This window comes from Lactuca saligna, chromosome 1, assembly GCF_052625555.1.
Source record: "Lactuca saligna cultivar CGN05327 chromosome 1, ASM5262555v1, whole genome shotgun sequence".
Taxonomy (NCBI): Eukaryota; Viridiplantae; Streptophyta; class Magnoliopsida; order Asterales; family Asteraceae; genus Lactuca; species Lactuca saligna.
This window is the reverse complement of record NC_136417.1, coordinates 154218053-154239598: the sequence shown is the minus strand read 5'-3', so window position 1 is coordinate 154239598 and position 21546 is coordinate 154218053. Positions and strand designations below refer to the sequence as shown.

The 21546-nt window shown below is 48.9% G+C and overlaps 61 non-coding genes across 61 annotated transcripts; all 61 read left to right on the top strand.

Annotated features, from left to right (window-relative positions):
• Window positions 1-11: 11 nt before the first annotated feature.
• LOC145026834 (5S ribosomal RNA) lies at window positions 12-130 on the top strand. The gene has a single exon (XR_013674788.1). It is a non-coding gene; the product is annotated as a 5S ribosomal RNA (ribosomal RNA).
• A 218-nt stretch (window positions 131-348) lies between these two features.
• Window positions 349-467, top strand: LOC145021772 (5S ribosomal RNA). The gene has a single exon (XR_013669923.1). It is a non-coding gene; the product is annotated as a 5S ribosomal RNA (ribosomal RNA).
• A 383-nt stretch (window positions 468-850) lies between these two features.
• LOC145026301 (5S ribosomal RNA) lies at window positions 851-969 on the top strand. Its single transcript, XR_013674281.1, has one exon. It is a non-coding gene; the product is annotated as a 5S ribosomal RNA (ribosomal RNA).
• Window positions 970-1187: 218 nt separating this feature from the next.
• On the top strand, window positions 1188-1306 carry LOC145021364 (5S ribosomal RNA). The gene has a single exon (XR_013669525.1). It is a non-coding gene; the product is annotated as a 5S ribosomal RNA (ribosomal RNA).
• Window positions 1307-1525: 219 nt separating this feature from the next.
• LOC145027049 (5S ribosomal RNA) lies at window positions 1526-1644 on the top strand. Its single transcript, XR_013674992.1, has one exon. It is a non-coding gene; the product is annotated as a 5S ribosomal RNA (ribosomal RNA).
• Window positions 1645-1862: 218 nt separating this feature from the next.
• LOC145026832 (5S ribosomal RNA) lies at window positions 1863-1981 on the top strand. Its single transcript, XR_013674786.1, has one exon. It is a non-coding gene; the product is annotated as a 5S ribosomal RNA (ribosomal RNA).
• Window positions 1982-2199: 218 nt separating this feature from the next.
• On the top strand, window positions 2200-2318 carry LOC145021761 (5S ribosomal RNA). The gene has a single exon (XR_013669914.1). It is a non-coding gene; the product is annotated as a 5S ribosomal RNA (ribosomal RNA).
• Window positions 2319-2535: 217 nt separating this feature from the next.
• On the top strand, window positions 2536-2654 carry LOC145025622 (5S ribosomal RNA). The gene has a single exon (XR_013673630.1). It is a non-coding gene; the product is annotated as a 5S ribosomal RNA (ribosomal RNA).
• A 218-nt stretch (window positions 2655-2872) lies between these two features.
• LOC145026831 (5S ribosomal RNA) lies at window positions 2873-2991 on the top strand. Its single transcript, XR_013674784.1, has one exon. It is a non-coding gene; the product is annotated as a 5S ribosomal RNA (ribosomal RNA).
• A 218-nt stretch (window positions 2992-3209) lies between these two features.
• Window positions 3210-3328, top strand: LOC145021750 (5S ribosomal RNA). The gene has a single exon (XR_013669903.1). It is a non-coding gene; the product is annotated as a 5S ribosomal RNA (ribosomal RNA).
• A 217-nt stretch (window positions 3329-3545) lies between these two features.
• On the top strand, window positions 3546-3664 carry LOC145021739 (5S ribosomal RNA). Its single transcript, XR_013669892.1, has one exon. It is a non-coding gene; the product is annotated as a 5S ribosomal RNA (ribosomal RNA).
• Window positions 3665-4047: 383 nt separating this feature from the next.
• LOC145026289 (5S ribosomal RNA) lies at window positions 4048-4166 on the top strand. The gene has a single exon (XR_013674270.1). It is a non-coding gene; the product is annotated as a 5S ribosomal RNA (ribosomal RNA).
• A 218-nt stretch (window positions 4167-4384) lies between these two features.
• On the top strand, window positions 4385-4503 carry LOC145021353 (5S ribosomal RNA). Its single transcript, XR_013669515.1, has one exon. It is a non-coding gene; the product is annotated as a 5S ribosomal RNA (ribosomal RNA).
• Window positions 4504-4722: 219 nt separating this feature from the next.
• On the top strand, window positions 4723-4841 carry LOC145021728 (5S ribosomal RNA). Its single transcript, XR_013669881.1, has one exon. It is a non-coding gene; the product is annotated as a 5S ribosomal RNA (ribosomal RNA).
• A 217-nt stretch (window positions 4842-5058) lies between these two features.
• LOC145025621 (5S ribosomal RNA) lies at window positions 5059-5177 on the top strand. The gene has a single exon (XR_013673629.1). It is a non-coding gene; the product is annotated as a 5S ribosomal RNA (ribosomal RNA).
• Window positions 5178-5396: 219 nt separating this feature from the next.
• On the top strand, window positions 5397-5515 carry LOC145026749 (5S ribosomal RNA). The gene has a single exon (XR_013674703.1). It is a non-coding gene; the product is annotated as a 5S ribosomal RNA (ribosomal RNA).
• A 217-nt stretch (window positions 5516-5732) lies between these two features.
• On the top strand, window positions 5733-5851 carry LOC145026830 (5S ribosomal RNA). The gene has a single exon (XR_013674783.1). It is a non-coding gene; the product is annotated as a 5S ribosomal RNA (ribosomal RNA).
• Window positions 5852-6069: 218 nt separating this feature from the next.
• On the top strand, window positions 6070-6188 carry LOC145021717 (5S ribosomal RNA). Its single transcript, XR_013669872.1, has one exon. It is a non-coding gene; the product is annotated as a 5S ribosomal RNA (ribosomal RNA).
• Window positions 6189-6405: 217 nt separating this feature from the next.
• Window positions 6406-6524, top strand: LOC145021695 (5S ribosomal RNA). The gene has a single exon (XR_013669850.1). It is a non-coding gene; the product is annotated as a 5S ribosomal RNA (ribosomal RNA).
• A 217-nt stretch (window positions 6525-6741) lies between these two features.
• LOC145025620 (5S ribosomal RNA) lies at window positions 6742-6860 on the top strand. Its single transcript, XR_013673628.1, has one exon. It is a non-coding gene; the product is annotated as a 5S ribosomal RNA (ribosomal RNA).
• Window positions 6861-7077: 217 nt separating this feature from the next.
• Window positions 7078-7196, top strand: LOC145026276 (5S ribosomal RNA). The gene has a single exon (XR_013674258.1). It is a non-coding gene; the product is annotated as a 5S ribosomal RNA (ribosomal RNA).
• Window positions 7197-7579: 383 nt separating this feature from the next.
• Window positions 7580-7698, top strand: LOC145026829 (5S ribosomal RNA). The gene has a single exon (XR_013674782.1). It is a non-coding gene; the product is annotated as a 5S ribosomal RNA (ribosomal RNA).
• A 218-nt stretch (window positions 7699-7916) lies between these two features.
• Window positions 7917-8035, top strand: LOC145026129 (5S ribosomal RNA). Its single transcript, XR_013674121.1, has one exon. It is a non-coding gene; the product is annotated as a 5S ribosomal RNA (ribosomal RNA).
• Window positions 8036-8252: 217 nt separating this feature from the next.
• LOC145021684 (5S ribosomal RNA) lies at window positions 8253-8371 on the top strand. The gene has a single exon (XR_013669839.1). It is a non-coding gene; the product is annotated as a 5S ribosomal RNA (ribosomal RNA).
• A 217-nt stretch (window positions 8372-8588) lies between these two features.
• LOC145025619 (5S ribosomal RNA) lies at window positions 8589-8707 on the top strand. Its single transcript, XR_013673627.1, has one exon. It is a non-coding gene; the product is annotated as a 5S ribosomal RNA (ribosomal RNA).
• A 217-nt stretch (window positions 8708-8924) lies between these two features.
• On the top strand, window positions 8925-9043 carry LOC145026264 (5S ribosomal RNA). The gene has a single exon (XR_013674247.1). It is a non-coding gene; the product is annotated as a 5S ribosomal RNA (ribosomal RNA).
• A 383-nt stretch (window positions 9044-9426) lies between these two features.
• On the top strand, window positions 9427-9545 carry LOC145027225 (5S ribosomal RNA). The gene has a single exon (XR_013675157.1). It is a non-coding gene; the product is annotated as a 5S ribosomal RNA (ribosomal RNA).
• A 140-nt stretch (window positions 9546-9685) lies between these two features.
• Window positions 9686-9804, top strand: LOC145026252 (5S ribosomal RNA). The gene has a single exon (XR_013674236.1). It is a non-coding gene; the product is annotated as a 5S ribosomal RNA (ribosomal RNA).
• Window positions 9805-10021: 217 nt separating this feature from the next.
• LOC145026798 (5S ribosomal RNA) lies at window positions 10022-10140 on the top strand. Its single transcript, XR_013674750.1, has one exon. It is a non-coding gene; the product is annotated as a 5S ribosomal RNA (ribosomal RNA).
• A 218-nt stretch (window positions 10141-10358) lies between these two features.
• On the top strand, window positions 10359-10477 carry LOC145026930 (5S ribosomal RNA). The gene has a single exon (XR_013674879.1). It is a non-coding gene; the product is annotated as a 5S ribosomal RNA (ribosomal RNA).
• A 385-nt stretch (window positions 10478-10862) lies between these two features.
• Window positions 10863-10981, top strand: LOC145021673 (5S ribosomal RNA). The gene has a single exon (XR_013669828.1). It is a non-coding gene; the product is annotated as a 5S ribosomal RNA (ribosomal RNA).
• A 217-nt stretch (window positions 10982-11198) lies between these two features.
• Window positions 11199-11317, top strand: LOC145021662 (5S ribosomal RNA). Its single transcript, XR_013669816.1, has one exon. It is a non-coding gene; the product is annotated as a 5S ribosomal RNA (ribosomal RNA).
• A 383-nt stretch (window positions 11318-11700) lies between these two features.
• Window positions 11701-11819, top strand: LOC145026240 (5S ribosomal RNA). The gene has a single exon (XR_013674225.1). It is a non-coding gene; the product is annotated as a 5S ribosomal RNA (ribosomal RNA).
• Window positions 11820-12043: 224 nt separating this feature from the next.
• LOC145026228 (5S ribosomal RNA) lies at window positions 12044-12162 on the top strand. The gene has a single exon (XR_013674214.1). It is a non-coding gene; the product is annotated as a 5S ribosomal RNA (ribosomal RNA).
• A 226-nt stretch (window positions 12163-12388) lies between these two features.
• LOC145026216 (5S ribosomal RNA) lies at window positions 12389-12507 on the top strand. The gene has a single exon (XR_013674202.1). It is a non-coding gene; the product is annotated as a 5S ribosomal RNA (ribosomal RNA).
• Window positions 12508-12731: 224 nt separating this feature from the next.
• On the top strand, window positions 12732-12850 carry LOC145021651 (5S ribosomal RNA). Its single transcript, XR_013669805.1, has one exon. It is a non-coding gene; the product is annotated as a 5S ribosomal RNA (ribosomal RNA).
• Window positions 12851-13068: 218 nt separating this feature from the next.
• Window positions 13069-13187, top strand: LOC145026204 (5S ribosomal RNA). Its single transcript, XR_013674191.1, has one exon. It is a non-coding gene; the product is annotated as a 5S ribosomal RNA (ribosomal RNA).
• Window positions 13188-13411: 224 nt separating this feature from the next.
• Window positions 13412-13530, top strand: LOC145026192 (5S ribosomal RNA). Its single transcript, XR_013674180.1, has one exon. It is a non-coding gene; the product is annotated as a 5S ribosomal RNA (ribosomal RNA).
• A 226-nt stretch (window positions 13531-13756) lies between these two features.
• On the top strand, window positions 13757-13875 carry LOC145026180 (5S ribosomal RNA). Its single transcript, XR_013674169.1, has one exon. It is a non-coding gene; the product is annotated as a 5S ribosomal RNA (ribosomal RNA).
• Window positions 13876-14099: 224 nt separating this feature from the next.
• On the top strand, window positions 14100-14218 carry LOC145021640 (5S ribosomal RNA). The gene has a single exon (XR_013669795.1). It is a non-coding gene; the product is annotated as a 5S ribosomal RNA (ribosomal RNA).
• A 218-nt stretch (window positions 14219-14436) lies between these two features.
• Window positions 14437-14555, top strand: LOC145023354 (5S ribosomal RNA). Its single transcript, XR_013671449.1, has one exon. It is a non-coding gene; the product is annotated as a 5S ribosomal RNA (ribosomal RNA).
• A 224-nt stretch (window positions 14556-14779) lies between these two features.
• LOC145026169 (5S ribosomal RNA) lies at window positions 14780-14898 on the top strand. Its single transcript, XR_013674158.1, has one exon. It is a non-coding gene; the product is annotated as a 5S ribosomal RNA (ribosomal RNA).
• A 226-nt stretch (window positions 14899-15124) lies between these two features.
• On the top strand, window positions 15125-15243 carry LOC145022690 (5S ribosomal RNA). Its single transcript, XR_013670812.1, has one exon. It is a non-coding gene; the product is annotated as a 5S ribosomal RNA (ribosomal RNA).
• Window positions 15244-15467: 224 nt separating this feature from the next.
• Window positions 15468-15586, top strand: LOC145022502 (5S ribosomal RNA). Its single transcript, XR_013670628.1, has one exon. It is a non-coding gene; the product is annotated as a 5S ribosomal RNA (ribosomal RNA).
• A 225-nt stretch (window positions 15587-15811) lies between these two features.
• On the top strand, window positions 15812-15930 carry LOC145026157 (5S ribosomal RNA). The gene has a single exon (XR_013674147.1). It is a non-coding gene; the product is annotated as a 5S ribosomal RNA (ribosomal RNA).
• A 225-nt stretch (window positions 15931-16155) lies between these two features.
• On the top strand, window positions 16156-16274 carry LOC145026145 (5S ribosomal RNA). Its single transcript, XR_013674136.1, has one exon. It is a non-coding gene; the product is annotated as a 5S ribosomal RNA (ribosomal RNA).
• Window positions 16275-16499: 225 nt separating this feature from the next.
• LOC145026133 (5S ribosomal RNA) lies at window positions 16500-16618 on the top strand. Its single transcript, XR_013674125.1, has one exon. It is a non-coding gene; the product is annotated as a 5S ribosomal RNA (ribosomal RNA).
• A 225-nt stretch (window positions 16619-16843) lies between these two features.
• LOC145026122 (5S ribosomal RNA) lies at window positions 16844-16962 on the top strand. The gene has a single exon (XR_013674114.1). It is a non-coding gene; the product is annotated as a 5S ribosomal RNA (ribosomal RNA).
• Window positions 16963-17187: 225 nt separating this feature from the next.
• LOC145026110 (5S ribosomal RNA) lies at window positions 17188-17306 on the top strand. The gene has a single exon (XR_013674103.1). It is a non-coding gene; the product is annotated as a 5S ribosomal RNA (ribosomal RNA).
• Window positions 17307-17533: 227 nt separating this feature from the next.
• LOC145026097 (5S ribosomal RNA) lies at window positions 17534-17652 on the top strand. The gene has a single exon (XR_013674091.1). It is a non-coding gene; the product is annotated as a 5S ribosomal RNA (ribosomal RNA).
• A 225-nt stretch (window positions 17653-17877) lies between these two features.
• LOC145026085 (5S ribosomal RNA) lies at window positions 17878-17996 on the top strand. The gene has a single exon (XR_013674080.1). It is a non-coding gene; the product is annotated as a 5S ribosomal RNA (ribosomal RNA).
• Window positions 17997-18220: 224 nt separating this feature from the next.
• LOC145026074 (5S ribosomal RNA) lies at window positions 18221-18339 on the top strand. Its single transcript, XR_013674066.1, has one exon. It is a non-coding gene; the product is annotated as a 5S ribosomal RNA (ribosomal RNA).
• Window positions 18340-18563: 224 nt separating this feature from the next.
• Window positions 18564-18682, top strand: LOC145026063 (5S ribosomal RNA). The gene has a single exon (XR_013674053.1). It is a non-coding gene; the product is annotated as a 5S ribosomal RNA (ribosomal RNA).
• A 224-nt stretch (window positions 18683-18906) lies between these two features.
• Window positions 18907-19025, top strand: LOC145026052 (5S ribosomal RNA). The gene has a single exon (XR_013674040.1). It is a non-coding gene; the product is annotated as a 5S ribosomal RNA (ribosomal RNA).
• A 226-nt stretch (window positions 19026-19251) lies between these two features.
• On the top strand, window positions 19252-19370 carry LOC145026041 (5S ribosomal RNA). The gene has a single exon (XR_013674027.1). It is a non-coding gene; the product is annotated as a 5S ribosomal RNA (ribosomal RNA).
• Window positions 19371-19595: 225 nt separating this feature from the next.
• LOC145025766 (5S ribosomal RNA) lies at window positions 19596-19714 on the top strand. The gene has a single exon (XR_013673766.1). It is a non-coding gene; the product is annotated as a 5S ribosomal RNA (ribosomal RNA).
• A 224-nt stretch (window positions 19715-19938) lies between these two features.
• Window positions 19939-20057, top strand: LOC145026030 (5S ribosomal RNA). The gene has a single exon (XR_013674016.1). It is a non-coding gene; the product is annotated as a 5S ribosomal RNA (ribosomal RNA).
• Window positions 20058-20282: 225 nt separating this feature from the next.
• Window positions 20283-20401, top strand: LOC145026444 (5S ribosomal RNA). The gene has a single exon (XR_013674418.1). It is a non-coding gene; the product is annotated as a 5S ribosomal RNA (ribosomal RNA).
• Window positions 20402-20625: 224 nt separating this feature from the next.
• On the top strand, window positions 20626-20744 carry LOC145026018 (5S ribosomal RNA). Its single transcript, XR_013674004.1, has one exon. It is a non-coding gene; the product is annotated as a 5S ribosomal RNA (ribosomal RNA).
• Window positions 20745-20969: 225 nt separating this feature from the next.
• On the top strand, window positions 20970-21088 carry LOC145025578 (5S ribosomal RNA). The gene has a single exon (XR_013673588.1). It is a non-coding gene; the product is annotated as a 5S ribosomal RNA (ribosomal RNA).
• Window positions 21089-21312: 224 nt separating this feature from the next.
• On the top strand, window positions 21313-21430 carry LOC145026935 (5S ribosomal RNA). Its single transcript, XR_013674884.1, has one exon. It is a non-coding gene; the product is annotated as a 5S ribosomal RNA (ribosomal RNA).
• Window positions 21431-21546: the final 116 nt, after the last annotated feature.

The window sequence follows — 21546 nt, the reverse complement described above, 5'->3', positions numbered from 1 at the left end:
GATAGTATTTCGGGTGCGATCATACCAGCACTAGTGCACCGGATCCCATCAGAACTCCGCAGTTAAGCGTGCTTGGGCGAGAGTAGTACTAGGATGGGTGACCCCCTGGGAAGTCCTCGTGTTTCACCCTCTTTTTCGTTGCCCGTCTGCGTTTTTTTATGTTTTAGGTGCGTTTTTTTTTTCTTTCTTGCTATATCCATGCTCGGGCGGCCTCCGGTTCAATGTTGATTGTTTTCTTGTTTCCCGAACCGAGCCGATCCATCACGTGGGTCCCACGCCTCGCGTCCGAAAGCAAACGAGGTTCTGCGTCTTGTAAGACATAAAAACAATAAGCATGGATAGTATTTCGGGTGCGATCATACCAGCACTAATGCACCGGATCCCATCAGAACTCCGCAGTTAAGCGTGCTTGGGCGAGAGTAGTACTAGGATGGGTGACCCCCTGGGAAGTCCTCGTGTTGCACCCTCTTTTTCGTTGCCCGTCTGCGTTTTTTTATGTTTTAGGTGCGTTTTTTTTTCTTTCTTGCTATATCCATGCTCGGGCGGCCTCCGGTTCAATGTTGATTGTTTTCTTGTTTCCCGAACCGAGCCGATCCATCACGTGGGTCCCACGCCTCGCGTCCGAAAGCAAACGAGGTTCTTGCCCGTCTGCGTTTTTTTATGTTTTAGGTGCGTTTTTTTTTTCTTTCTTTCTATATCCATGCTCGGGCGGCCTCCGGTTCAATGTTGATTGTTTTCTTGTTTCCCGAACCGAGCCGATCCATCACGTGGGTCCCACGCCTCGCGTCCGAAAGCAAACGAGGTTCTGCGTCTTGTAAGAAATAAAAACAATAAGCATGGATAGTATTTCGGGTGCGATCATACCAGCACTAATGCACCGGATCCCATCAGAACTCCGCAGTTAAGCGTGCTTGGGCGAGAGTAGTACTAGGATGGGTGACCCCCTGGGAAGTCCTCGTGTTGCACCCCCTTTTTCGTTGCCCGTCTGCGTTTTTTTTATGTTTTAGGTGTGTTTTTTTTTCTTTCTTGCTATATCCATGCTCGGGCGGCCTCCGGTTCAATGTTGATTGTTTTCTTGTTTCCCGAACCGAGCCGATCCATCACGTGGGTCCCACGCCTCGCGTCCGAAAGCAAAGGAGGTTCTGCGTCTTGTAAGACATAAAAACAATAAGCATGGATAGTATTTCGGGTGCGATCATACCAGCACTAATGCACCGGATCCCATCAGAACTCCGTAGTTAAGCGTGCTTGGGCGAGAGTAGTACTAGGATGGGTGACCCCCTGGGAAGTCCTCGTGTTGCACCCCTTTTTTTCGTTGCCCGTCTGCGTTTTTTTATGTTTTAGGTGCGTTTTTTTTTTCTTTCTTGCTATATCCATGCTCGGGCGGCCTCCGGTTCAATGTTGATTGTTTTCTTGTTTCCCGAACCGAGCCGATCCATCACGTGGGTCCCACGCCTCGCGTCCGAAAGCAAACGAGGTTCTGCGTCTTGTAAGACATAAAAACAATAAGCATGGATAGTATTTCGGGTGCGATCATACCAGCACTAATGCACCGGATCCCATCAGAACTCCGCAGTTAAGCGTGCTTGGGCGAGAGTAATACTAGGATGGGTGACCCCTTGGGAAGTCCTCGTGTTTCACCCTCTTTTTCGTTGCCCGTCTGCGTTTTTTTATGTTTTAGGTGCGTTTTTTTTTTCTTTCTTGCTATATCCATGCTCGGGCGGCCTCCGGTTCAATGTTGATTGTTTTCTTGTTTCCCGAACCGAGCCGATCCATCACGTGGGTCCCACGCCTCGCGTCCGAAAGCAAACGAGGTGCTGCGTCTTGTAAGAAATAAAAACAATAAGCATGGATAGTATTTCGGGTGCGATCATACCAGCACTAGTGCACCGGATCCCATCAGAACTCCGCAGTTAAGCGTGCTTGGGCGAGAGTAGTACTAGGATGGGTGACCCCCTGGGAAGTCCTCGTGTTTCACCCTCTTTTTCGTTGCCCGTCTGCGTTTTTTTATGTTTTAGGTGCGTTTTTTTTTTCTTTCTTGCTATATCCATGCTCGGGCGGCCTCCGGTTCAATGTTGATTGTTTTCTTGTTTCCCGAACCGAGCCGATCCATCACGTGGGTCCCACGCCTCGCGTCCGAAAGCAAACGAGGTTCTGCGTCTTGTAAGACATAAAAACAATAAGCATGGATAGTATTTCGGGTGCGATCATACCAGCACTAATGCACCGGATCCCATCAGAACTCCGCAGTTAAGCGTGCTTGGGCGAGAGTAGTACTAGGATGGGTGACCCCCTGGGAAGTCCTCGTGTTGCACCCTCTTTTTCGTTGCCCGTCTGCGTTTTTTTATGTTTTAGGTGCGTTTTTTTTTCTTTCTTGCTATATCAATGCTCGGGCGGCCTCCGGTTCAATGTTGATTGTTTTCTTGTTTCCCGAACCGAGCCGATCCATCACGTGGGTCCCACGCCTCGCGTCCGAAAGCAAACGAGGTGCTGCGTCTTGTAAGAAATAAAAACAATAAGCATGGATAGTATTTCGGGTGCGATCATACCAGCACTAATGCACCGGATTCCATCAGAACTCCGCAGTTAAGCGTGCTTGGGCGAGAGTAGTACTAGGATGGGTGACCCCCTGGGAAGTCCTCGTGTTGCACCCCCTTTTTCGTTGCCCGTCTGCGTTTTTTTATGTTTTAGGTGCGTTTTTTTTTTCTTTCTTGCTATATCCATGCTCGGGCGGCCTCCGGTTCAATGTTGATTGTTTTCTTGTTTCCCGAACCGAGCCGATCCATCACGTGGGTCCCACGCCTCGCGTCCGAAAGCAAACGAGGTGCTGCGTCTTGTAAGAAATAAAAACAATAAGCATGGATAGTATTTCGGGTGCGATCATACCAGCACTAGTGCACCGGATCCCATCAGAACTCCGCAGTTAAGCGTGCTTGGGCGAGAGTAGTACTAGGATGGGTGACCCCCTGGGAAGTCCTCGTGTTTCACCCTCTTTTTCGTTGCCCGTCTGCGTTTTTTTATGTTTTAGGTGCGTTTTTTTTTTCTTTCTTGCTATATCCATGCTCGGGCGGCCTCCGGTTCAATGTTGATTGTTTTCTTGTTTCCCGAACCGAGCCGATCCATCACGTGGGTCCCACGCCTCGCGTCCGAAAGCAAACGAGGTTCTGCGTCTTGTAAGACATAAAAACAATAAGCATGGATAGTATTTCGGGTGCGATCATACCAGCACTAATGCACCGGATCCCATCAGAACTCCGCAGTTAAGCGTGCTTGGGCGAGAGTAGTACTAGGATGGGTGACCCCCTGGGAAGTCCTCGTGTTGCACCCTCTTTTTCGTTGCCCGTCTGCGTTTTTTTATGTTTTAGGTGCGTTTTTTTTTCTTTCTTGCTATATCCATGCTCGGGCGGCCTCCGGTTCAATGTTGATTGTTTTCTTGTTTCCCGAACCGAGCCGATCCATCACGTGGGTCCCACGCCTCGCGTCCGAAAGCAAACGAGGTGCTGCGTCTTGTAAGAAATAAAAACAATAAGCATGGATAGTATTTCGGGTGCGATCATACCAGCACTAATGCACCGGATCCCATCAGAACTCCGCAGTTAAGCGTGCTTGGGCGAGAGTAGTACTAGGATGGGTGACCCCCTGGGAAGTCCTCGTGTTGCACCCTCTTTTTCGTTGCCCGTCTGCGTTTTTTTATGTTTTAGGTGCGTTTTTTTTTCTTTCTTGCTATATCCATGCTCGGGCGGCCTCCGGTTCAATGTTGATTGTTTTCTTGTTTCCCGAACCGAGCCGATCCATCACGTGGGTCCCACGCCTCGCGTCCGAAAGCAAACGAGGTTCTTGCCCGTCTGCGTTTTTTTATGTTTTAGGTGCGTTTTTTTTTTCTTTCTTTCTATATCCATGCTCGGGCGGCCTCCGGTTCAATGTTGATTGTTTTCTTGTTTCCCGAACCGAGCCGATCCATCACGTGGGTCCCACGCCTCGCGTCCGAAAGCAAACGAGGTTCTGCGTCTTGTAAGAAATAAAAACAATAAGCATGGATAGTATTTCGGGTGCGATCATACCAGCACTAATGCACCGGATCCCATCAGAACTCCGCAGTTAAGCGTGCTTGGGCGAGAGTAGTACTAGGATGGGTGACCCCCTGGGAAGTCCTCGTGTTGCACCCCCTTTTTCGTTGCCCGTCTGCGTTTTTTTTATGTTTTAGGTGTGTTTTTTTTTCTTTCTTGCTATATCCATGCTCGGGCGGCCTCCGGTTCAATGTTGATTGTTTTCTTGTTTCCCGAACCGAGCCGATCCATCACGTGGGTCCCACGCCTCGCGTCCGAAAGCAAAGGAGGTTCTGCGTCTTGTAAGACATAAAAACAATAAGCATGGATAGTATTTCGGGTGCGATCATACCAGCACTAATGCACCGGATCCCATCAGAACTCCGTAGTTAAGCGTGCTTGGGCGAGAGTAGTACTAGGATGGGTGACCCCCTGGGAAGTCCTCGTGTTGCACCCCTTTTTTTCGTTGCCCGTCTGCGTTTTTTTATGTTTTAGGTGCGTTTTTTTTTTCTTTCTTGCTATATCCATGCTCGGGCGGCCTCCGGTTCAATGTTGATTGTTTTCTTGTTTCCCGAACCGAGCCGATCCATCACGTGGGTCCCACGCCTCGCGTCCGAAAGCAAACGAGGTTCTGCGTCTTGTAAGACATAAAAACAATAAGCATGGATAGTATTTCGGGTGCGATCATACCAGCACTAATGCACCGGATCCCATCAGAACTCCGCAGTTAAGCGTGCTTGGGCGAGAGTAGTACTAGGATGGGTGACCCCCTGGGAAGTCCTCGTGTTGCACCCTCTTTTTCGTTGCCCGTCTGCGTTTTTTTATGTTTTAGGTGCGTTTTTTTTTCTTTCTTGCTATATCCATGCTCGGGCGGCCTCCGGTTGAATGTTGATTGTTTTCTTGTTTCCCGAACCGAGCCGATCCATCACGTGGGTCCCACGCCTCGCGTCCGAAAGCAAACGAGGTGCTGCGTCTTGTAAGAAATAAAAACAATAAGCATGGATAGTATTTCGGGTGCGATCATACCAGCACTAATGCACCGGATTCCATCAGAACTCCGCAGTTAAGCGTGCTTGGGCGAGAGTAGTACTAGGATGGGTGACCCCCTGGGAAGTCCTCGTGTTGCACCCCCTTTTTCGTTGCCCGTCTGCGTTTTTTTATGTTTTAGGTGCGTTTTTTTTTTTCTTTCTTGCTATATCCATGCTCGGGCGGCCTCCGGTTCAATGTTGATTGTTTTCTTGTTTCCCGAACCGAGCCGATCCATCACGTGGGTCCCACGCCTCGCGTCCGAAAGCAAACGAGGTGCTGCGTCTTGTAAGAAATAAAAACAATAAGCATGGATAGTATTTCGGGTGCGATCATACCAGCACTAATGCACCGGATTCCATCAGAACTCCGCAGTTAAGCTTGCTTGGGCGAGAGTAGTACTAGGATGGGTGACCCCCTGGGAAGTCCTCGTGTTGCACCCCCATTTTCGTTGCCCGTCTGCGTTTTTTTATGTTTTAGGTGCGTTTTTTTTTCTTTCTTGCTATATCCATGCTCGGGCGGCCTCCGGTTCAATGTTGATTGTTTTCTTGTTTCCCGAACCGAGCCGATCCATCACGTGGGTCCCACGCCTCGCGTCCGAAAGCAAACGAGGTGCTGCGTCTTGTAAGAAATAAAAACAATAAGCATGGATAGTATTTCGGGTGCGATCATACCAGCACTAGTGCACCGGATCCCATCAGAACTCCGCAGTTAAGCGTGCTTGGGCGAGAGTAGTACTAGGATGGGTGACCCCCTGGGAAGTCCTCGTGTTTCACCCTCTTTTTCGTTGCCCGTCTGCGTTTTTTTATGTTTTAGGTGCGTTTTTTTTTTCTTTCTTGCTATATCCATGCTCGGGCGGCCTCCGGTTCAATGTTGATTGTTTTCTTGTTTCCCGAACCGAGCCGATCCATCACGTGGGTCCCACGCCTCGCGTCCGAAAGCAAACGAGGTTCTGCGTCTTGTAAGACATAAAAACAATAAGCATGGATAGTATTTCGGGTGCGATCATACCAGCACTAATGCACCGGATCCCATCAGAACTCCGCAGTTAAGCGTGCTTGGGCGAGAGTAGTACTAGGATGGGTGACCCCCTGGGAAGTCCTCGTGTTGCACCCTCTTTTTCGTTGCCCGTCTGCGTTTTTTTATGTTTTAGGTGCGTTTTTTTTTCTTTCTTGCTATATCCATGCTCGGGCGGCCTCCGGTTCAATGTTGATTGTTTTCTTGTTTCCCGAACCGAGCCGATCCATCACGTGGGTCCCACGCCTCGCGTCCGAAAGCAAACGAGGTGCTGCGTCTTGTAAGAAATAAAAACAATAAGCATGGATAGTATTTCGGGTGCGATCATACCAGCACTAATGCACCGGATCCCATCAGAACTCCGCAGTTAAGCGTGCTTGGGCGAGAGTAGTACTAGGATGGGTGACCCCCTGGGAAGTCCTCGTGTTGCACCCTCTTTTTCGTTGCCCGTCTACGTTTTTTTATGTTTTAGGTGCGTTTTTTTTTCTTTCTTGCTATATCCATGCTCGGGCGGCCTCCGGTTCAATGTTGATTGTTTTCTTGTTTCCCGAACCGAGCCGATCCATCACGTGGGTCCCACGCCTCGCGTCCGAAAGCAAACGAGGTGCTGCGTCTTGTAAGAAATAAAAACAATAAGCATGGATAGTATTTCGGGTGCGATCATACCAGCACTAATGCACCGGATTCCATCAGAACTCCGCAGTTAAGCGTGCTTGGGCGAGAGTAGTACTAGGATGGGTGACCCCCTGGGAAGTCCTCGTGTTGCACCCCCTTTTTCGTTGCCCGTCTGCGTTTTTTTATGTTTTAGGTGCGTTTTTTTTTTCTTTCTTGCTATATCCATGCTCGGGCGGCCTCCGGTTCAATGTTGATTGTTTTCTTGTTTCCCAAACCGAGCCGATCCATCACGTGGGTCCCACGCCTCGCGTCCGAAAGCAAACGAGGTTCTGCGTCTTGTAAGACATAAAAACAATAATATGGATAGTATTTCGGGTGCGATCATACCAGCACTAATGCACCGGATCCCATCAGAACTCCGCAGTTAAGCGTGCTTGGGCGAGAGTAGTACTAGGATGGGTGACCCCCTGGGAAGTCCTCGTGTTGCACCCCCTTTTTCGTTGCCCGTCTGCGTTTTTTTTATGTTTTAGGTGTGTTTTTTTTCTTTCTTGCTATATCCATGCTCGGGCGGCCTCCGGTTCAATGTTGATTGTTTTCTTGTTTCCCGAACCGAGCCGATCCATCACGTGGGTCCCACGCCTCGCGTCCGAAAGCAAACGAGGTTCTTGCCCGTCTGCGTTTTTTTATGTTTTAGGTGCGTTTTTTTTTTCTTTCTTGCTATATCCATGCTCGGGCGGCCTCCGGTTCAATGTTGATTGTTTTCTTGTTTCCCGAACCGAGCCGATCCATCACGTGGGTCCCACGCCTCGCGTCCGAAAGCAAACGAGGTGCTGCGTCTTGTAAGAAATAAAAACAATAAGCATGGATAGTATTTCGGGTGCGATCATACCAGCACTAGTGCACCGGATCCCATCAGAACTCCGCAGTTAAGCGTGCTTGGGCGAGAGTAGTACTAGGATGGGTGACCCCCTGGGAAGTCCTCGTGTTTCACCCTCTTTTTCGTTGCCCGTCTGCGTTTTTTTATGTTTTAGGTGCGTTTTTTTTTTCTTTCTTGCTATATCCATGCTCGGGCGGCCTCCGGTTCAATGTTGATTGTTTTCTTGTTTCCCGAACCGAGCCGATCCATCACGTGGGTCCCACGCCTCGCGTCCGAAAGCAAACGAGGTTCTGCGTCTTGTAAGACATAAAAACAATAAGCATGGATAGTATTTCGGGTGCGATCATACCAGCACTAATGCACCGGATCCCATCAGAACTCCGCAGTTAAGCGTGCTTGGGCGAGAGTAGTACTAGGATAGGTGACCCCCTGGGAAGTCCTCGTGTTGCACCCTCTTTTTCGTTGCCCGTCTGCGTTTTTTTATGTTTTAGGTGCGTTTTTTTTTCTTTCTTGCTATATCCATGCTCGGGCGGCCTCCGGTTCAATATTGATTGTTTTCTTGTTTCCCGAACCGAGCCGATCCATCACGTGGGTCCCACGCCTCGCGTCCGAAAGCAAACGAGGTGCTGCGTCTTGTAAGAAATAAAAACAATAAGCATGGATAGTATTTCGGGTGCGATCATACCAGCACTAATGCACCGGATCCCATCAGAACTCCGCAGTTAAGCGTGCTTGGGCGAGAGTAGTACTAGGATGGGTGACCCCCTGGGAAGTCCTCGTGTTGCACCCTCTTTTTCGTTGCCCGTCTGCGTTTTTTTATGTTTTAGGTGCGTTTTTTTTTCTTTCTTGCTATATCCATGCTCGGGCGGCCTCCGGTTCAATGTTGATTGTTTTCTTGTTTCCCGAACCGAGCCGATCCATCACGTGGGTCCCACGCCTCGCGTCCGAAAGCAAACGAGGTGCTGCATCTTGTAAGAAATAAAAACAATAAGCATGGATAGTATTTCGGGTGCGATCATACCAGCACTAATGCACCGGATTCCATCAGAACTCCGCAGTTAAGCGTGCTTGGGCGAGAGTAGTACTAGGATGGGTGACCCCCTGGGAAGTCCTCGTGTTGCACCCCCTTTTTCGTTGCCCGTCTGCGTTTTTTTATGTTTTAGGTGCGTTTTTTTTTTCTTTCTTGCTATATCCATGCTCGGGCGGCCTCCGGTTCAATGTTGATTGTTTTCTTGTTTCCCGAACCGAGCCGATCCATCACGTGGGTCCCACGCCTCGCGTCCGAAAGCAAACGAGGTTCTGCGTCTTGTAAGACATAAAAACAATAATATGGATAGTATTTCGGGTGCGATCATACCAGCACTAATGCACCGGATCCCATCAGAACTCCGCAGTTAAGCGTGCTTGGGCGAGAGTAGTACTAGGATGGGTGACCCCCTGGGAAGTCCTCGTGTTGCACCCCCTTTTTCGTTGCCCGTCTGCGTTTTTTTTATGTTTTAGGTGTGTTTTTTTTCTTTCTTGCTATATCCATGCTCGGGCGGCCTCCGGTTCAATGTTGATTGTTTTCTTGTTTCCCGAACCGAGCCGATCCATCACGTGGGTCCCACGCCTCGCGTCCGAAAGCAAACGAGGTTCTTGCCCGTCTGCGTTTTTTTATGTTTTAGGTGCGTTTTTTTTTTCTTTCTTGCTATATCCATGCTCGGGCGGCCTCCGGTTCAATGTTGATTGTTTTCTTGTTTCCCGAACCGAGCCGATCCATCACGTGGGTCCCACGCCTCGCGTCCGAAAGCAAACGAGGTGCTGCGTCTTGTAAGAAATAAAAACAATAAGCATGGATAGTATTTCGGGTGCGATCATACCAGCACTAATGCACCGGATCCCATCAGAACTCCGCAGTCAAGCGTGCTTGGGCGAGAGTAGTACTAGGATGGGTGACCCCCTGGGAAGTCCTCGTGTTGCTCGGGCGGCCTCCGGTTCAATGTTGATTGTTTTCTTGTTTCCCGAACCGAGCCGATCCATCACGTGGGTCCCACGCCTCGCGTCCGAAAGCAAACGAGGTTCTGCGTCTTGTAAGACATAAAAACAATAATATGGATAGTATTTCGGGTGCGATCATACCAGCACTAATGCACCGGATCCCATCAGAACTCCGCAGTTAAGCGTGCTTGGGCGAGAGTAGTACTAGGATGGGTGACCCCCTGGGAAGTCCTCGTGTTGCACCCCCTTTTTCGTTGCCCGTCTGCGTTTTTTTTATGTTTTAGGTGTGTTTTTTTTCTTTCTTGCTATATCCATGCTCGGGCGGCCTCCGGTTCAATGTTGATTGTTTTCTTGTTTCCCGAACCGAGCCGATCCATCACGTGGGTCCCACGCCTCGCGTCCGAAAGCAAACGAGGTTCTGCGTCTTGTAAGACATAAAAACAATAAGCATGGATAGTATTTCGGGTGTGATCATACCAGCACTAATGCACCGGATCCCATCAGAACTCCGCAGTCAAGCGTGCTTGGGCGAGAGTAGTACTAGGATGGGTGACCCCCTGGGAAGTCCTCGTGTTGCACCGCCTTTTTCGTTGCCCGTCTGCGTTTTTTTATGTTTTAGGTGCGTTTTTTTTTTCTTTCTTGCTATATCCATGCTCGGGCGGCCTCCGGTTCAATGTTGATTGTTTTCTTGTTTCCCGAACCGAGCCGATCCATCACGTGGGTCCCACGCCTCGCGTCCGAAAGCAAACGAGGTGCTGCGTCTTGTAAGAAATAAAAACAATAAGCATGGATAGTATTTCGGGTGCGATCATACCAGCACTAGTGCACCGGATCCCATCAGAACTCCGCAGTTAAGCGTGCTTGGGCGAGAGTAGTACTAGGATGGGTGACCCTCTGGGAAGTCCTCGTGTTTCACCCTCTTTTTCGTTGCCCGTCTGCGTTTTTTTATGTTTTAGGTGCGTTTTTTTTTTCTTTCTTGCTATATCCATGCTCGGGCGGCCTCCGGTTCAATGTTGATTGTTTTCTTGTTTCCCGAACCGAGCCGATCCATCACGTGGGTCCCACGCCTCGCGTCCGAAAGCAAACGAGGTTCTTGCCCGTCTGCGTTTTTTTATGTTTTAGGTGCGTTTTTTTTTTTCTTTCTTGCTATATCCATGCTCGGGCGGCCTCCGGTTCAATGTTGATTGTTTTCTTGTTTCCCGAACCGAGCCGATCCATCACGTGGGTCCCACGCCTCGCGTCCGAAAGCAAACGAGGTTCTGCGTCTTGTAAGACATAAAAACAATAAGCATGGATAGTATTTCGGGTGCGATCATACCAGCACTAATGCACCGGATCCCATCAGAACTCCGCAGTTAAGCGTGCTTGGGCGAGAGTAGTACTAGGATGGGTGACCCCCTGGGAAGTCCTCGTGTTGCACCCTCTTTTTCGTTGCCCGTCTGCGTTTTTTTATGTTTTAGGTGCGTTTTTTTTTCTTTCTTGCTATATCCATGCTCGGGCGGCCTCCGGTTCAATGTTGATTGTTTTCTTGTTTCCCGAACCGAGCCGATCCATCACGTGGGTCCCACGCCTCGCGTCCGAAAGCAAACGAGGTGCTGCGTCTTGTAAGAAATAAAAACAATAAGCATGGATAGTATTTCGGGTGCGATCATACCAGCACTAATGCACCGGATCCCATCAGAACTCCGCAGTTAAGCGTGCTTGGGCGAGAGTAGTACTAGGATGGGTGACCCCCTGGGAAGTCCTCGTGTTGCACCCTCTTTTTCGTTGCCCGTCTGCGTTTTTTTATGTTTTAGGTGCGTTTTTTTTTCTTTCTTGCTATATCCATGCTCGGGCGGCCTCCGGTTCAATGTTGATTGTTTTCTTGTTTCCCGAACCGAGCCGATCCATCACGTGGGTCCCACGCCTCGCGTCCGAAAGCAAACGAGGTTCTTGCCCGTCTGCGTTTTTTTATGTTTTAGGTGCGTTTTTTTTTTCTTTCTTTCTATATCCATGCTCGGGCGGCCTCCGGTTCAATGTTGATTGTTTTCTTGTTTCCCGAACCGAGCCGATCCATCACGTGGGTCCCACGCCTCGCGTCCGAAAGCAAACGAGGTGCTGCGTCTTGTAAGAAATAAAAACAATAAGCATGGAAAGTATTTCGGGTGCGATCATACCAGCACTAATGCACCGGATCCCATCAGAACTCCGCAGTTAAGCGTGCTTGGGCGAGAGTAGTACTAGGATGGGTGACCCCCTGGGAAGTCCTCGTGTTGCACCCCCCTTTTTTCGTTGTCCGTTTGCGTTTTTTCTAGATTTTACGTGTTTTGTTTTTCCCTTTCTTTCTTGCTATTTCTATGCTCGGCTGCCCTCCGGTTCGTGGTTGATGGTTTCGTATTTTTGTAACTGAGCCGATCGGTCACGTGGGTCCCACGCCACGCGTACCAAAACAAAGGAGGTTCTGCGTCTTGTAACACATAAAAACAATAAACATGGATAGTATTTCGGGTGCGATCATACCAGCACTAATGCACCGGATCCCATCAGAACTCCGCAGTTAAGCGTGCTTGGGCGAGAGTAGTACTAGGATGGGTGACCCCCTGGGAAGTCCTCGTGTTGCACCCCCCCTTTTTTCGTTGTCCGTTTGCGTTTTTTCTAGATTTTACGTGTTTTGTTTTTCCCTTTCTTTCTTGCTATTTCTATGCTCGGCTGCCATCCGGTTCGTGGTTGATGGTTTCCGTATTTTTGTAACGGAGCCGATCGGTCACGTGGGTCCCACGCCACGCGTACCAAAACAAAGGATGTTCTGCGTCTTGTAACACATAAAAACAATAAACATGGATAGTATTTCGGGTGCGATCATACCAGCACTAATGCACCGGATCCCATCAGAACTCCGCAGTTAAGCGTGCTTGGGCGAGAGTAGTACTAGGATGGGTGACCCCCTGGGAAGTCCTCGTGTTGCACCCCCCTTTTTTCGTTGTCCGTTTGCGTTTTTTCTAGATTTTACGTGTTTTGTTTTTCCCTTTCTTTCTTGCTATTTCTATGCTCGGCTGCCCTCCGGTTCGTGGTTGATGGTTTCGTATTTTTGTAACGGAGCCGATCGGTCACGTGGGTCCCACGCCACGCGTACCAAAACAAAGGAGGTTCTGCGTCTTGTAACACATAAAAACAATAAACATGGATAGTATTTCGGGTGCGATCATACCAGCACTAATGCACCGGATCCCATCAGAACTCCGCAGTTAAGCGTGCTTGGGCGAGAGTAGTACTAGGATGGGTGACCCCCTGGGAAGTCCTCGTGTTGCACCCTCTTTTTCGTTGCCCGTCTGCGTTTTTTTATGTTTTAGGTGCGTTTTTTTTTTCTTTCTTGCTATATCCATGCTCGGGCGGCCTCCGGTTCAATGTTGATTGTTTTCTTGTTTCCCGAACCGAGCCGATCCATCACGTGGGTCCCACGCCTCGCGTCCGAAAGCAAACGAGGTGCTGCGTCTTGTAAGAAATAAAAACAATAAGCATGGAAAGTATTTCGGGTGCGATCATACCAGCACTAATGCACCGGATCCCATCAGAACTCCGCAGTTAAGCGTGCTTGGGCGAGAGTAGTACTAGGATGGGTGACCCCCTGGGAAGTCCTCGTGTTGCACCCCCCTTTTTTCGTTGTCCGTTTGCGTTTTTTCTAGATTTTACGTGTTTTGTTTTTCCCTTTCTTTCTTGCTATTTCTATGCTCGGCTGCCCTCCGGTTCGTGGTTGATGGTTTCGTATTTTTGTAACTGAGCCGATCGGTCACGTGGGTCCCACGCCACGCGTACCAAAACAAAGGAGGTTCTGCGTCTTGTAACACATAAAAACAATAAACATGGATAGTATTTCGGGTGCGATCATACCAGCACTAATGCACCGGATCCCATCAGAACTCCGCAGTTAAGCGTGCTTGGGCGAGAGTAGTACTAGGATGGGTGACCCCCTGGGAAGTCCTCGTGTTGCACCCCCCCTTTTTTCGTTGTCCGTTTGCGTTTTTTCTAGATTTTACGTGTTTTGTTTTTCCCTTTCTTTCTTGCTATTTCTATGCTCGGCTGCCATCCGGTTCGTGGTTGATGGTTTCCGTATTTTTGTAACGGAGCCGATCGGTCACGTGGGTCCCACGCCACGCGTACCAAAACAAAGGATGTTCTGCGTCTTGTAACACATAAAAACAATAAACATGGATAGTATTTCGGGTGCGATCATACCAGCACTAATGCACCGGATCCCATCAGAACTCCGCAGTTAAGCGTGCTTGGGCGAGAGTAGTACTAGGATGGGTGACCCCCTGGGAAGTCCTCGTGTTGCACCCCCCTTTTTTCGTTGTCCGTTTGCGTTTTTTCTAGATTTTACGTGTTTTGTTTTTCCCTTTCTTTCTTGCTATTTCTATGCTCGGCTGCCCTCCGGTTCGTGGTTGATGGTTTCGTATTTTTGTAACGGAGCCGATCGGTCACGTGGGTCCCACGCCACGCGTACCAACACAAAGGAGGTTCTGCGTCTTGTAACACATAAAAACAATAAACATGGATAGTATTTCGGGTGCGATCATACCAGCACTAATGCACCGGATCCCATCAGAACTCCGCAGTTAAGCGTGCTTGGGCGAGAGTAGTACTAGGATGGGTGACCCCCTGGGAAGTCCTCGTGTTGCACCCTCTTTTTCGTTGCCCGTCTGCGTTTTTTTATGTTTTAGGTGCGTTTTTTTTTTCTTTCTTGCTATATCCATGCTCGGGCGGCCTCCGGTTCAATGTTGATTGTTTTCTTGTTTCCCGAACCGAGCCGATCCATCACGTGGGTCCCACGCCTCGCGTCCGAAAGCAAACGAGGTGCTGCGTCTTGTAAGAAATAAAAACAATAAGCATGGAAAGTATTTCGGGTGCGATCATACCAGCACTAATGCACCGGATCCCATCAGAACTCCGCAGTTAAGCGTGCTTGGGCGAGAGTAGTACTAGGATGGGTGACCCCCCGGGAAGTCCTCGTGTTGCACCCCCCTTTTTTCGTTGTCCGTTTGCGTTTTTTCTAGATTTTACGTGTTTTGTTTTTCCCTTTCTTTCTTGCTATTTCTATGCTCGGCTGCCCTCCGGTTCGTGGTTGATGGTTTCGTATTTTTGTAACTGAGCCGATCGGTCACGTGGGTCCCACGCCACGCGTACCAAAACAAAGGAGGTTCTGCGTCTTGTAACACATAAAAACAATAAACATGGATAGTATTTCGGGTGCGATCATACCAGCACTAATGCACCGGATCCCATCAGAACTCCGCAGTTAAGCGTGCTTGGGCGAGAGTAGTACTAGGATGGGTGACCCCCTGGGAAGTCCTCGTGTTGCACCCCCCCTTTTTTCGTTGTCCGTTTGCGTTTTTTCTAGATTTTACGTGTTTTGTTTTTCCCTTTCTTTCTTGCTATTTCTATGCTCGGCTGCCATCCGGTTCGTGGTTGATGGTTTCCGTATTTTTGTAACGGAGCCGATCGGTCACGTGGGTCCCACGCCACGCGTACCAAAACAAAGGATGTTCTGCGTCTTGTAACACATAAAAACAATAAACATGGATAGTATTTCGGGTGCGATCATACCAGCACTAATGCACCGGATCCCATTAGAACTCCGCAGTTAAGCGTGCTTGGGCGAGAGTAGTACTAGGATGGGTGACCCCCTGGGAAGTCCTCGTGTTGCACCCCCCTTTTTTCGTTGTCCGTTTGCGTTTTTTCTAGATTTTACGTGTTTTGTTTTTCCCTTTCTTTCTTGCTATTTCTATGCTCGGCTGCCCTCCGGTTCGTGGTTGATGGTTTCGTATTTTTGTAACGGAGCCGATCGGTCACGTGGGTCCCACGCCACGCGTACCAAAACAAAGGAGGTTCTGCGTCTTGTAACACATAAAAACAATAAACATGGATAGTATTTCGGGTGCGATCATACCAGCACTAATGCACCGGATCCCATCAGAACTCCGCAGTTAAGCGTGCTTGGGCGAGAGTAGTACTAGGATGGGTGACCCCCTGAGAAGTCCTCGTGTTGCACCCCCCTTTTTTCGTTGTCCGTTTGCGTTTTTTCTAGATTTTACGTGTTTTGTTTTTCCCTTTCTTTCTTGCTATTTCTATGCTCGGCTGCCCTCCGGTTCGTGGTTCATGGTTTTCGTATTTTTGTAACGGAGCCGATCGGTCACGTGGGTCCCACGCCACGCGTACCAAAACAAAGGAGGTTCTGCGTCTTGTAACACATAAAAACAATAAACATGGATAGTATTTCGGGTGCGATCATACCAGCACTAATGCACCGGATCCCATCAGAACTCCGCAGTTAAGCGTGCTTGGGCGAGAGTAGTACTAGGATGGGTGACCCCCTGGGAAGTCCTCGTGTTGCACCCCCCTTTTTTCGTTGTCCGTTTGCGTTTTTTCTAGATTTTACGTGTTTTGTTTTTCCCTTTCTTTCTTGCTATTTCTATGCTCGGCTGCCCTCCGGTTCGTGGTTCATGGTTTTCGTATTTTTGTAACGGAGCCGATCGGTCACGTGGGTCCCACGCCACGCGTACCAAAACAAAGGATGTTCTGCGTCTTGTAACACATAAAAACAATAAACATGGATAGTATTTCGGGTGCGATCATACCAGCACTAATGCACCGGATCCCATCAGAACTCCGCAGTTAAGCGTGCTTGGGCGAGAGTAGTACTAGGATGGGTGACCCCCTGGGAAGTCCTCGTGTTGCACCCCCCTTTTTTCGTTGTCCGTTTGCGTTTTTTCTAGATTTTACGTGTTTTGTTTTTCCCTTTCTTTCTTGCTATTTCTATGCTCGGCTGCCCTTCGGTTCGTGGTTCATGGTTTTCGTATTTTTGTAACGGAGCCGATCGGTCACGTGGGTCCCACGCCACGCGTACCAAAACAAAGGATGTTCTGCGTCTTGTAACACATAAAAACAATAAACATGGATAGTATTTCGGGTGCGATCATACCAGCACTAATGCACCGGATCCCATCAGAACTCCGCAGTTAAGCGTGCTTGGGCGAGAGTAGTACTAGGATGGGTGACCCCCTGGGAAGTCCTCGTGTTGCACCCCCCTTTTTTCGTTGTCCGTTTGCGTTTTTTCTAGATTTTACGTGTTTTGTTTTTCCCTTTCTTTCTTGCTATTTCTATGCTCGGCTGCCATCCGGTTCGTGGTTGATGGTTTTCGTATTTTTGTAACGGAGCCGATCGGTCACGTGGGTCCCACGCCACGCGTACCAAAACAAAGGAGGTTCTGCGTCTTGTAACACATAAAAACAATAAACATGGATAGTATTTCGGGTGCGATCATACCAGCACTAATGCACCGGATCCCATCAGAACTCCGCAGTTAAGCGTGCTTGGGCGAGAGTAGTACTAGGATGGGTGACCCCCTGGGAAGTCCTCGTGTTGCACCCCCCTTTTTTCGTTGTCCGTTTGCGTTTTTTCTAGATTTTACGTGTTTTGTTTTTCCCTTTCTTTCTTGCTATTTCTATGCTCGGCTGCCCTCCGGTTCGTGGTTCATGGTTTTCGTATTTTTGTAACGGAGCCGATCGGTCACGTGGGTCCCACGCCACGCGTACCAAAACAAAGGATGTTCTGCGTCTTGTAACACATAAAAACAATAAACATGGATAGTATTTCGGGTGCGATCATACCAGCACTAATGCACCGGATCCCATCAGAACTCCGCAGTTAAGCGTGCTTGGGCGAGAGTAGTACTAGGATGGGTGACCCCCTGGGAAGTCCTCGTGTTGCACCCCCCCTTTTTTCGTTGTCCGTTTGCGTTTTTTCTAGATTTTACGTGTTTTTTTTTTCCCTTTTCTTTCTTGCTATTTCTATGCTCGGCTGCCATCCGGTTCGTGGTTGATGGTTTTCGTATTTTTGTAACGGAGCCGATCGGTCACGTGGGTCCCACGCCACGCGTACCAAAACAAAGGAGGTTCTGCGTCTTGTAACACATAAAAACAATAAACATGGATAGTATTTCGGGTGCGATCATACCAGCACTAATGCACCGGATCCCATCAGAACTCCGCAGTTAAGCGTGCTTGGGCGAGAGTAGTACTAGGATGGGTGACCCCCTGGGAAGTCCTCGTGTTGCACCCCCCTTTTTTCGTTGTCCGTTTGCGTTTTTTCTAGATTTTACGTGTTTTGTTTTTCCCTTTCTTTCTTGCTATTTCTATGCTCGGCTGCCCTCCGGTTCGTGGTTCATGGTTTTCGTATTTTTGTAACGGAGCCGATCGGTCACGTGGGTCCCACGCCACGCGTACCAAAACAAAGGATGTTCTGCGTCTTGTAACACATAAAAACAATAAACATGGATAGTATTTCGGGTGCGATCATACCAGCACTAATGCACCGGATCCCATCAGAACTCCGCAGTTAAGCGTGCTTGGGCGAGAGTAGTACTAGGATGGGTGACCCCCTGGGAAGTCCTCGTGTTGCACCCCCCTTTTTTCGTTGTCCGTTTGCGTTTTTTCTAGATTTTACGTGTTTTGTTTTTCCCTTTCTTTCTTGCTATTTCTATGCTCGGCTGCCCTCCGGTTCGTGGTTGATGGTTTCGTATTTTTGTAACGGAGCCGATCGGTCACGTGGGTCCCACGCCACGCGTACCAAAACAAAGGAGGTTCTGCGTCTTGTAACACATAAAAACAATAAACATGGATAGTATTTCGGGTGCGATCATACCAGCACTAATGCACCGGATCCCATCAGAACTCCGCAGTTAAGCGTGCTTGGGCGAGAGTAGTACTAGGATGGGTGACCCCCTGGGAAGTCCTCGTGTTGCACCCCCCTTTTTTCGTTGTCCGTTTGCGTTTTTTCTAGATTTTACGTGTTTTGTTTTTCCCTTTCTTTCTTGCTATTTCTATGCTCGGCTGCCCTCCGGTTCGTGGTTCATGGTTTTCGTATTTTTGTAACGGAGCCGATCGGTCACGTGGGTCCCACGCCACGCGTACCAAAACAAAGGATGTTCTGCGTCTTGTAACACATAAAACAATAAACATGGATAGTATTTCGGGTGCGATCATACCAGCACTAATGCACCGGATCCCATCAGAACTCCGCAGTTAAGCGTGCTTGGGCGAGAGTAGTACTAGGATGGGTGACCCCCTGGGAAGTCCTCGTGTTGCACCCCCCTTTTTTCGTTGTCCGTTTGCGTTTTTTCTAGATTTTACGTGTTTTGTTTTTCCCTTTCTTTCTTGCTATTTCTATGCTCGGCTGCCCTCCGGTTCGTGGTTGATGGTTTCGTATTTTTGTAACGGAGCCGATCGGTCACGTGGGTCCCACGCCACGCGTACCAAAACAAAGGAGGTTCTGCGTCTTGTAACACATAAAAACAATAAACATGGATAGTATTTCGGGTGCGATCATACCAGCACTAATGCACCGGATCCCATCAGAACTCCGCAGTTAAGCGTGCTTGGGCGAGAGTAGTACTAGGATGGGTGACCCCCTGGGAAGTCCTCGTGTTGCACCCCCCCTTTTTTCGTTGTCCGTTTGCGTTTTTTCTAGATTTTACGTGTTTTTTTTTTCCCTTTCTTTCTTGCTATTTCTATGCTCGGCTGTCCTCCGGTTCGTGGTTGATGGTTTTCGTATTTTTGTAACGGAGCCGATCGGTCACGTGGGTCCCACGCCACGCGTACCAAAACAAAGGAGGTTCTGCGTCTTGTAACACATAAAAACAATAAACATGGATAGTATTTCGGGTGCGATCATACCAGCACTAATGCACCGGATCCCATCAGAACTCCGCAGTTAAGCGTGCTTGGGCGAGAGTAGTACTAGGATGGGTGACCCCCTGGGAAGTCCTCGTGTTGCACCCCCCTTTTTTCGTTGTCCGTTTGCGTTTTTTCTAGATTTTACGTGTTTTGTTTTTCCCTTTCTTTCTTGCTATTTCTATGCTCGGCTGCCATCCGGTTCGTGGTTGATGGTTTTCGTATTTTTGTAACGGAGCCGATCGGTCACGTGGGTCCCACGCCACGCGTACCAAAACAAAGGAGGTTCTGCGTCTTGTAACACATAAAAACAATAAACATGGATAGTATTTCGGGTGCGATCATACCAGCACTAATGCATCGGATCCCATCAGAACTCCGCAGTTAAGCGTGCTTGGGCGAGAGTAGTACTAGGATGGGTGACCCCCTGGGAAGTCCTCGTGTTGCACCCCCCTTTTTTCGTTGTCCGTTTGCGTTTTTTCTAGATTTTACGTGTTTTGTTTTTCCCTTTCTTTCTTGCTATTTCTATGCTCGGCTGCCCTCCGGTTCGTGGTTGATGGTTTCGTATTTTTGTAACGGAGCCGATCGGTCACGTGGGTCCCACGCCACGCGTACCAAAACAAAGGAGGTTCTGCGTCTTGTAACACATAAAAACAATAAACATGGATAGTATTTCGGGTGCGATCATACCAGCACTAATGCACCGGATCCCATCAGAACTCCGCAGTTAAGCGTGCTTGGGCGAGAGTAGTACTAGGATGGGTGACCCCCTGGGAAGTCCTCGTGTTGCACCCCCCTTTTTTCGTTGTCCGTTTGCGTTTTTTCTAGATTTTACGTGTTTTGTTTTTCCCTTTCTTTCTTGCTATTTCTATGCTCGGCTGCCATCCGGTTCGTGGTTGATGGTTTCCGTATTTTTGTAACGGAGCCGATCGGTCACGTGGGTCCCACGCCACGCGTACCAAAACAAAGGAGGTTCTGCGTCTTGTAACACATAAAAACAATAAACATGGATAGTATTTCGGGTGCGATCATACTAGCACTAATGCACCGGATCCCATCAGAACTCCGCAGTTAAGCGTGCTTGGGCGAGAGTAGTACTAGGACGGGTGACCCCCTGGGAAGTCCTCGTGTTGCACCCCCCTTTTTTCGTTGTCCGTTTGCGTTTTTTCTAGATTTTACGTGTTTTGTTTTTCCCTTTCTTTCTTGCTATTTCTATGCTCGGCTGCCCTCCGGTTCGTGGTTGATGGTTTCGTATTTTTGTAACGGAGCCGATCGGTCACGTGGGTCCCACGCCACGCGTACCAAAACAAAGGAGGTTCTGCGTCTTGTAACACATAAAAACAATAAACATGGATAGTATTTCGGGTGCGATCATACCAGCACTAATGCACCGGATCCCATCAGAACTCCGCAGTTAAGCGTGCTTGGGCGAGAGTAGTACTAGGATGGGTGACCCCCTGGGAAGTCCTCGTGTTGCACCCCCCTTTTTTCGTTGTCCGTTTGCGTTTTTTCTAGATTTTACGTGTTTTGTTTTTCCCTTTCTTTCTTGCTATTTCTATGCTCGGCTGCCATCCGGTTCGTGGTTGATGGTTTTCGTATTTTTGTAACGGAGCCGATCGGTCACGTGGGTCCCACGCCACGCGTACCAAAACAAAGGAGGTTCTGCGTCTTGTAACACATAAAAACAATAAACATGGATAGTATTTCGGGTGCGATCATACCAGCACTAATGCACCGGATCCCATCAGAACTCTGCAGTTAAGCGTGCTTGGGCGAGAGTAGTACTAGGATGGGTGACCCCCTGGGAAGTCCTCGTGTTGCACCCCCCTTTTTTCGTTGTCCGTTTGCGTTTTTTCTAGATTTTACGTGTTTTGTTTTTCCCTTTCTTTCTTGCTATTTCTAAGCTCGGCTGCCCTCCGGTTCGTGGTTGATGTTTTCGTATTTTTGTAACGGAGCCGATCGGTCACGTGGGTCCCACGCCACGCGTACCAAAACAAAGGATGTTCTGCGTCTTGTAACACATAAAAACAATAAACATGGATAGTATTTCGGGTGCGATCATACCAGCACTAATGCACCGGATCCCATCAGAACTCCGCAGTTAAGCGTGCTTGGCGAGAGTAGTACTAGGATGGGTGACCCCCTGGGAAGTCCTCGTGTTGCACCCCCCCTTTTTTCGTTGTCCGTTTGCGTTTTTTCTAGATTTTACGTGTTTTTTTTTTCCCTTTCTTTCTTGCTATTTCTATGCTCGGCTGCCATCCGGTTCGTGGTTGATGGTTTTCGT